At 40.2% G+C, this 8087-nt stretch overlaps 1 protein-coding gene across 1 annotated transcript in view; it reads left to right on the forward strand.

Annotated features, from left to right (window-relative positions):
• Positions 1–8087, forward strand: part of IPO8 (importin 8) — a 55222-nt gene that overhangs the window by 779 nt on the left and 46356 nt on the right. The window lies entirely within an intron of this gene.

An 8087-nucleotide genomic window follows, 5' to 3' on the forward strand; every position in this document is an offset into this window, starting at 1 on the left:
TGCCCGGCGGGATTGCTGCCCTCGCTCGGTTCCGTGACCCCGGGAGGAGGTGCGGGAGCCAAGTGCGGGGATCCACGAACCCGCCGCGCTCGGTGCCGGGGGCGGGACGCGGGGCTCCGCGCTGCCCCCTCCGTGGCGTTGGCAGATGTGAGGTGGCAGTGGCGCTGGGGGACTCGTCCTGTCCCGGTCAGCAACCAGCCCGTAGGACTTTGAGAAAGGCACGTGAGATTCTTGCGGGGCAGCGTTTTGTTACAGCATCCCGCAGTTAATTGCGGCGGGCACTGAGTCAGAACTGTGACCGCAGTCTCGGTTTGGGCATTTGAAAGTGAAGGTTCCCTTACACAACGTTAATAAAGGTTTAACCTATTTGCTTCGATGGGCTGTTTGATCAGTTCTGTTGGAGGGCTTGGGTTTTCGACTCGGTTGGTGGGTCAACAAAATGATCAGTGGGAATTGGCTGTCAGGATTTGCTGTTGCTTCGGGATTGCTACTCCAGCTTAATTTTCTATTTAGGCAACTTAAAACTCCTTGTACAGCTAATCCTTGCCTTAGTAGTTGGCAAGTTCCCTTAGTAAATCAGTGGATTAAGTGCTGGACATCGGGAATCCTCTAGGCAAGAGCGAGGTAAAAATGCAAAACTTTTCTCTTTGTTTGGCATAGTTACTCGAAAAGTTCATCAGTACCTATTTTTATCCCTACTGGGGATAAAAGGGCTGAGAAGGAAATTATAAATATTTGTAAGCAGCCTGTTGCACAGGGGTCAAAACTACAGTATTAAAGTGCTGCATGTTTGGCAGGCTCAGAACAAAGAGGAAGCTGTCTGGATTCCTCGGTCCTGCTCCTAATGCTGTCCTTTTAACATCACCAATAAGTACTGTGAAGCTCAGGAAAAGTTTTGAAAGCATTTTAAGATTCAGATCTGTAAAATGTTTCAGGATCAGGTAATGGATAATGCGATTCTCATGAAAGACACAGGTTTTAGATTCAAGAGTGCAAGTGTATTTATTGGGAGCAGATTGTGATACGGATTTTTATTTTAAAATAGCTGACATATTTTGTCTAACAATTGTAAAGAATAAATCTGAAAATTAAGGCATACTTGTTGTTGTATGGGATTCCTGTTCCTAAATGAAGCACAATGTATCTGACTCTCACAATGTACTGATGCAGTGCTGGATTTGACATGACTCTTTGGATGAGTGGAACAAAAGTGCTTCTGAGGAATGTCTCTTAATGTGGGCCTTTGACATCTTGAAGCCTTTCAGTGCTTTTGAAGCAAGACTTCAAAGCCACACGTCAGACTCCCATGTATCTAATGATAGCTTTGACATGTCACTGTTCCCGCAAGTACTGGAATCCAGATGCTGTTTTGCCATTTTATCTTGTTCAAGCAAAGCAACTAGTCCACCAACCAAACAGAAAACCCTCCAACAATCAGTACTTGAAGTGGTAATATTGGCTAAACAGAGCAGGGGGCACCTTTATTCTGTGCAGTAGCTGAAGTGCTGCTTCTGATACTCACTAGTGGATATTGAGGTAAAAAACTTCTGTGTTAGCCCACCTGCTGTGTACATTTGCTTTCAAGTTTGAATCCAGGTAGCGACAAGAGCTTCCCAGAGAGTATAAATCCTACTAGTCCACCAATGGAGCACCTCTCTGTAAGCACCTCATTACCTCTATCAATACAAAGTCCTTTAGAACAATAACATGACAGTCTTGAGTCCATAATTTGCTTACAGGGTGGAGTGTGGGGAATGGAGTTAAAATCAAAGCTTACCTACCTGTAAAAAGTCTCAGCATGTTTGAAAATGCCTCTTTCTCTTTCATGTGTTCATGCACCTAGGTAAAGACAGAGCTAAATCAATGAAGTTTTGTCTGCCTTCTGGATTATCATTTAATTGCATTTAGAAATGGAATTGAGGGGTTTTTTTTACCCTTATACTTATTAGAAGGCTGTTTGTGAATTTTCATCTGCCTGTGGATAAAACAAGTGTTGGTTTCCAGCTGAAATTAGTTTATGGTCCCTTTATATCCATTTGTGCCAATCTTACTTCTTAACTAGAATATTTTTTTCTTAGTGCCCTCTCTGACATTTTTCGACGGCTGATCCATACCAGCCTCCTCTCCTGGCCTCGACACTCTATGTTTCCTTTGCCTTATCATGAAATTGACGTTATGAAATCTAATAATAGGAGAGCACAGCTCTTCTCTACACTTCTTTCTCTTTAAATTAATATTTCTTGTACAATCTGGTCATTTGGGTTTGCAGCTTTCTAGAAGGTCTCACACTTAATGTCATTAATACCTCTCTTGATACATCCTAAAACTACAATTATATTTTTCATGTCCAATGTCTACATATTAATTATGACTTAATACACTCAGCTCTGTTCTTCCTATGGTTGTTCCTCAGTAGGAAACCTCTTTGACCTTTTAGGAGAAGTTCCTATTATCCTTAAGTGCGTGACCATGCACTTTGTCCTGTTAGCCCACTCCATTTTTGTTGGTGCAGTTCTAAAGCTCACTCAGTTCTTTGATTTTTCTCCTTGGATGATGCATGCTACTTTTGAATCATCAACAAACTTCACTTCTCTCAGTGATCTGAACACAAATATAAATGTGGGATTTCTTTGACATCTGACTTTTGATAAACTAGAGCAGTAGTTTCCTGCTAGGTCAGTAATCTCTGTCGTGTTGCTACTGTCATTTCCCTTTTAGCCTGTTGATTTTCTTAGTGTACACATCTTTTCATCCCCCTCTTTTTCTCACCCCTGCCCCCTCCTTTTTTTTCTTTAGCTCTATCACATCATAATCACTTTATGGTCATATTTATCAGTCACACTGTGCTTACTAGAACAGTCAATTAAACTAAGAAAGATATCTGTTTTCTGGACACCTTTTTTTTTTTATATATCTCTTCTGTGCTGTTACTCTTCTTACGTCTTTCTTACAGACTTCAGGGACTTTTGGACAATTAATTTTTAAATTTTTTTTTAATGGCTAAATATTGCTTTAATGTGCCAGTTCTTGGAGAATGCTGTCCACTGCTATGGAATGTACTATCTGATGATGTGAACATACAAAGACATTTTGATTCCAATTCAGATAGGTTTACTGTACAGTTTTTAGACATTAGTCTTCTTTAGCTCAGCTTGCTGTAATACATGTCTTTGCCCTGTAACAAAGGGGAAAATAAGAATGCAATTGCAGAAATGCAGCTGTTTGGTTAAATGTTGAGAAGGAATTGCAGCATTTGGCTTTGACAGGAACTGCATAGCAGTGCTTGAAGAAGAGGAAGAAGTGTGAGAAAATCGCCCAAAAACATGAGTACAGAATAATGCTGGACTTCCTCCCGTATCTTCCAAACCTTTACTGAGCTGACTGCCCTAGTATGCAGGGATCTTAAGGCCTCTCTGAAAGTGACAATGAGTGTCTCATGTTACCTAGAGGAAGGAATCTCAGTTATTTGTATTGAAGACCAATTTGATGAGGAAGTTGACTTGCATAATTAGATGTTTTGAGGAAGAAGAGTTTGGGACTGGATGAGTTTGGCAGCAGAACCCAGAGAGGAAAAAGAAGCTCAGATAGGTTCTAAGACATGTTTATTTTCACTGTGGATGGAAACACTGTGTGTTTTCCCCTCCCGAAATAATACCTCTGCTTGTAGACAGGGAAAGAAGAAAATACCTTTTGGAGTTCTAGTTTAACAACGCTCTGTGACTGACTATGTAAAAAACAAGAGAGAAAATATTATTAACAACTGCAAAATATTCTCAAGTGTGACAAGTACTAATGAAATTTCTAAGGAAGCACATAGCAAACAGAAAATAAAACTTGGTAAACCAGATGGTGGAGCACTCAGATCAAATGTACATAAGTTTTAAACTAATCTTTGTAAACACTTAATTGCACGTGTATTCTGGGTACGAATTTCTTCTTTGTGTTTGTCTTTGCAAACAAAGATGTAGTGTCTTGATTTTTCAGCAATTTTTACATGCCATACTTGGATTCAGAGGGACAGAGAAAGATTGCTGCTGCTGTTAAAGAAAGACAGTCTTGGCTCTGCTTGCAGATCCTGAGGGAAAGCTCCAGTTTTCTGTATCTCTTGTATTATCCTGTTGTTGCTCTGTGGGGGAAGAAGCACCTTCCATTAGTGCAATAGGAAGGTTACTGACAGATGTGATTATGGAGGGTTGCTTGCCATGGGCTTTAAATGCAACAGCAAGCAATGCACAAGAATAATGCTTACTGAAATGAGGTTAGTAGTATATAATGGATGATAACCTGGGAGCCAAATCTGAATTTTAGATGTGAAGACTATTTGCTTCAGTAGGATCTATTTGGGAAAATCTTTATATGTTTTTCCTGCCTATCTCTCCTTGCATTCTAGTGCTTTGTATGTGACAGTGTTCATCTAGCTGTTTTTCAGTGGCCACTTCTTCTTTGGGTGTCATCTGTTGTATACCTAATCAAATGGAAGAGGAAATAGGCAAAAAAATTATGTGTTCTCTGGGCTTCGGAAGACTAGAGCTGTGATGCTCAGGTGGGGAAGAATACATGTTAGGTCAAAGGTGAAAGGACAAGAGTGCAGGAAGCTGTACAGCTGCAGTGTGCTGGGACAGGGTATGCAGATGGAGCAAGATGCATGGGGACATAAACTTCTTTTCTCCATTGCTGTAAATTTACCCACTTGTATCTTAGCAGTGCTGCTTACCTCTCCCAGTTTAGCTGCTAGGCTTGCACATTGCTGTATCCCATCCTCGATTCCAATAGGAAAGAAATTCTCTGATCTGTGATTCATGCAAGAGCAGTCACTGTGTGTTTTACATGGCTCTAAAAGAATTATTTTTAAATACTCAGTGAAAGTTTGTTTTTCAAAAACTTTTACTTTCTCCTTCAAAACTGAACGTATGTCCCTGTCGATCAACACCTTTACAAAATCACAACAACCTGAATTCAAGGCAATTTAGTTATTCACGAACTGCACGAGGCAGCATGCTGTGCTACAGGAGATGTGCTGAAGGTCTTTTTCAGCCATCTGGTGCCTCCCTGTGGTTCCTGGGCACGGCTCTTCAAACTCAGCAGGTAGCTTTCCATTCCTTCCGTGGGACTGACGATATTCCTGCTTTCCCTTTGTAGAAGTTCAGGTGCAGCTGTAACAATATAAATAACTGGCTTGCTGAACTCTTCCAGTCCCGAGGTCAACTCCTTGTCTCTTTCCATTTACACAGTGCACACCTGAAAATGCTTCTGCAGCTGCTTGCTTGTGTGTTATGTATGATTTTACTTGCTGGTGTCCAGGAGCCTGTTGTATGGTTTCCTGAGTAAGGCAGGGAATGGGTACATCCCAAGATGACAATTAGCACGACAACTAAAACAATGAGAATGTGCTGGTATAGGAAAAATGTTGCTGCGTGCAGCTTTTTAAACAGTCCTCTGTTCTAAAAATTGCAAGCAGCATGTAGTATTCCTGACAGGGTTTGCTACTGCACAAGTGAACAGGGTGGTAGTTGAGCATAACAAATACTACAGAATTTGGTGTCTTTTTTCTAAAATAGGCACACAGTCTCTGCTGATCTGTAGCATTCGTGTTTCTGATAATGAGTAGAAAACAAAGCTATGTAAAAATGTGAATTATGGTAATGACAATAGTAAGGAGTAAGAGGATTTAGTGAGAGCTTGATACTGTGTCCTGGCGATCTCTTCAGAGTGTCAGTATATAAAGTGCAAGGAAACCCTCATAGCAGTGTGCTGGTAGGAATGGGACCCCCTCTGAGACACTGTGCGTACCTTCTGCATAATGTGGCTTGTCACTCCAGGCCCTTGCTGGGAGGATTTGCTGCACAGGCCAAATCACCTTATTTGTATATGTACTGCAGGGATAGCCGTTGCTTGCCAGCACAAGTGATACCAATAAAGCTTCCTGGAGTAGCAGTGACTTTAATGTAGATTCAATAAAAGCTGTTTGTTTGCACAGAGAAAGGGAAATAATTAATGTTGTTATCGCTGTGTCCACTCCAAATACGATACTGGTAGGATTGCTGCAGGAAAACAACAACAGCAACAACAAAATATTCGTGATCAATGTGCTTGTAGTAATAAAAGCTGTGTGTAGGTATTGTCTGAGAACAGCAATTTGGCACTATTAGGAGGAAAAGGACGATCAGAGTCCACACACATATTTGGTTTTCTATGCTGCTGGGATGCCCCGTGCTTTCCTTATCTCTCTGGGATTTGGGTGTTGAGTGCAGGAGGATGCTGCAGCCTGCAGCACCCCCCCTCAGAACCCACCAGCATTGTACAGATTCTGTCTGGTAGTGACTGAAGGACAAGCTTTGGCATCCAGGATACCTGATTAAAAGATGATCTTTGGAATCCATTGTACTTCAACCAATTGATGCTGAAAGCTGGTATTTCAGCCTGTCTGTAGATAAGTAGAGTTTGTGTGCTGTGTCTTACTGCTTTTACTTTATTTGGAGCATTTCTTATGGATTAATAAAGTTTGTAGAGAAGGGAATTGCATGAGAGTGTGCTTTTGATATGCTGTTACTGCTTTTATCTGAGATCTCACATCGTTCTAGAAACATCAAATGAGTCTCTGAGCACAAAGAAGGTTAGAATTACACCATCATTATAATGAATAAAAATGAAGGCCCAAAAGTTAAGTGATTTGGTAGAATTATTGAATGATAGTGTTGTGATGTAGTAACACTTAGGCATCATGAAAGTAATGCAATTTTACCTTATTATGGACCAAGGAACTGGATATATGAAGGGCGGAACGTACCTCATATTTCACAGCTTTTGAATGAGGCAAAGTTTACAGGAGGCTGTGGTATACTTGCACTTAAAGCACAGCTCTGGAAACAACCACCGAACTGCCAGGCATAATCTAGTTGGGAAGAAATACTGAAAAAGATTAAATAAAGAAATCTTCTGCCATCTACCCCCAAGAAACATCTCTCTTTGAACCTAAAGCACATGGATCTAAGAGATGAAAGATCTGACCTACTAGTAACTACTGATGTTGCCAAGGCTTAGCAGTAACTGCACCATGCTGAGTCAACGATTCTTCATGTTGGAGCACCCCTGTTGAATGACAGCAGTATAATGCTATCAGATTTTCTCATCTTTTAAATCAGGCATGCTTTGCTCAGAAGTTCAGTGAGCATTGTTTTCTCTTTGAAATTCTTCAGCTGCATGGCTGATGTAGTGTTTGAAAAGTTCCCAGGAAGGCCATGTGTTTTGAAATAATATCTGTGTTTGATTTTAATTAAAAATGGCTATTCCAATATGTTTCCCTAGTTTTTATTTTTCTGTTTTATTTTTCTAGTTTGTTAAAAGATAGTTATATAATATATGGCTGATGAAAATTTGTTTACACTTGAAAATAATTTTAAATTGTTTTCTTAATCTCTTCAAAATGCAGTGTTGCTATTATATCACAATCTCTTTTGCAAATAAATGGTATTTATTGACGGAGCATGTCAATATCCATTTGGCTTATGAGGCTAAGTTAAATAATTTAAAGACAGATCTGTGGTGCTTCTCATTATGCATTCTCAGAATGATTTAAATATTCATTATCACTAATATCTACTACGGAGCCTTGTCATGTTACTTATTGCACCCATGTGCCATTACATGATCAGCATTTACAAGCAATCGCTTGGGTTGCCGCAGACCTGTGTAAATCCAAGTGCTAAAACCTTTCACACTTCGTGAAGAGAGTCAAAGAACACTGCAAAGTCCTTAGTTCGCATTTCTTATTCAGCTTTTGGTAATACAGTCTTCTTTAAACATAGTGATTTGCTGACTGTGATTTATATGTATTTCAGTCCTATAAGATCATCAATTTTGCACCAAGTCTACTGCAGATCATAGTGTCGGATCAAGTTGAATTTCCAGTGCGTCAAGCAGGTGGGATAATTTCCTTGTTTAATTTTCTTTCAGCAGAAAGTCTGATAGTTATTTCAACAGGGTGTTGAGCCATTGCAATGAAGTAACTTCATGTTTATTCTGAATGTGGAAATTAAAAGGATCTGTCTTTGCCATTTCCTACATGTGGGGCAGATCAAACCATGGGT

Source organism: Chaetura pelagica, unplaced genomic scaffold (assembly GCF_000747805.2).
Source record: "Chaetura pelagica isolate M959 unplaced genomic scaffold, ChaPel_1.0 scaffold343, whole genome shotgun sequence".
Classification (NCBI taxonomy): domain Eukaryota; kingdom Metazoa; phylum Chordata; class Aves; order Apodiformes; family Apodidae; genus Chaetura; species Chaetura pelagica.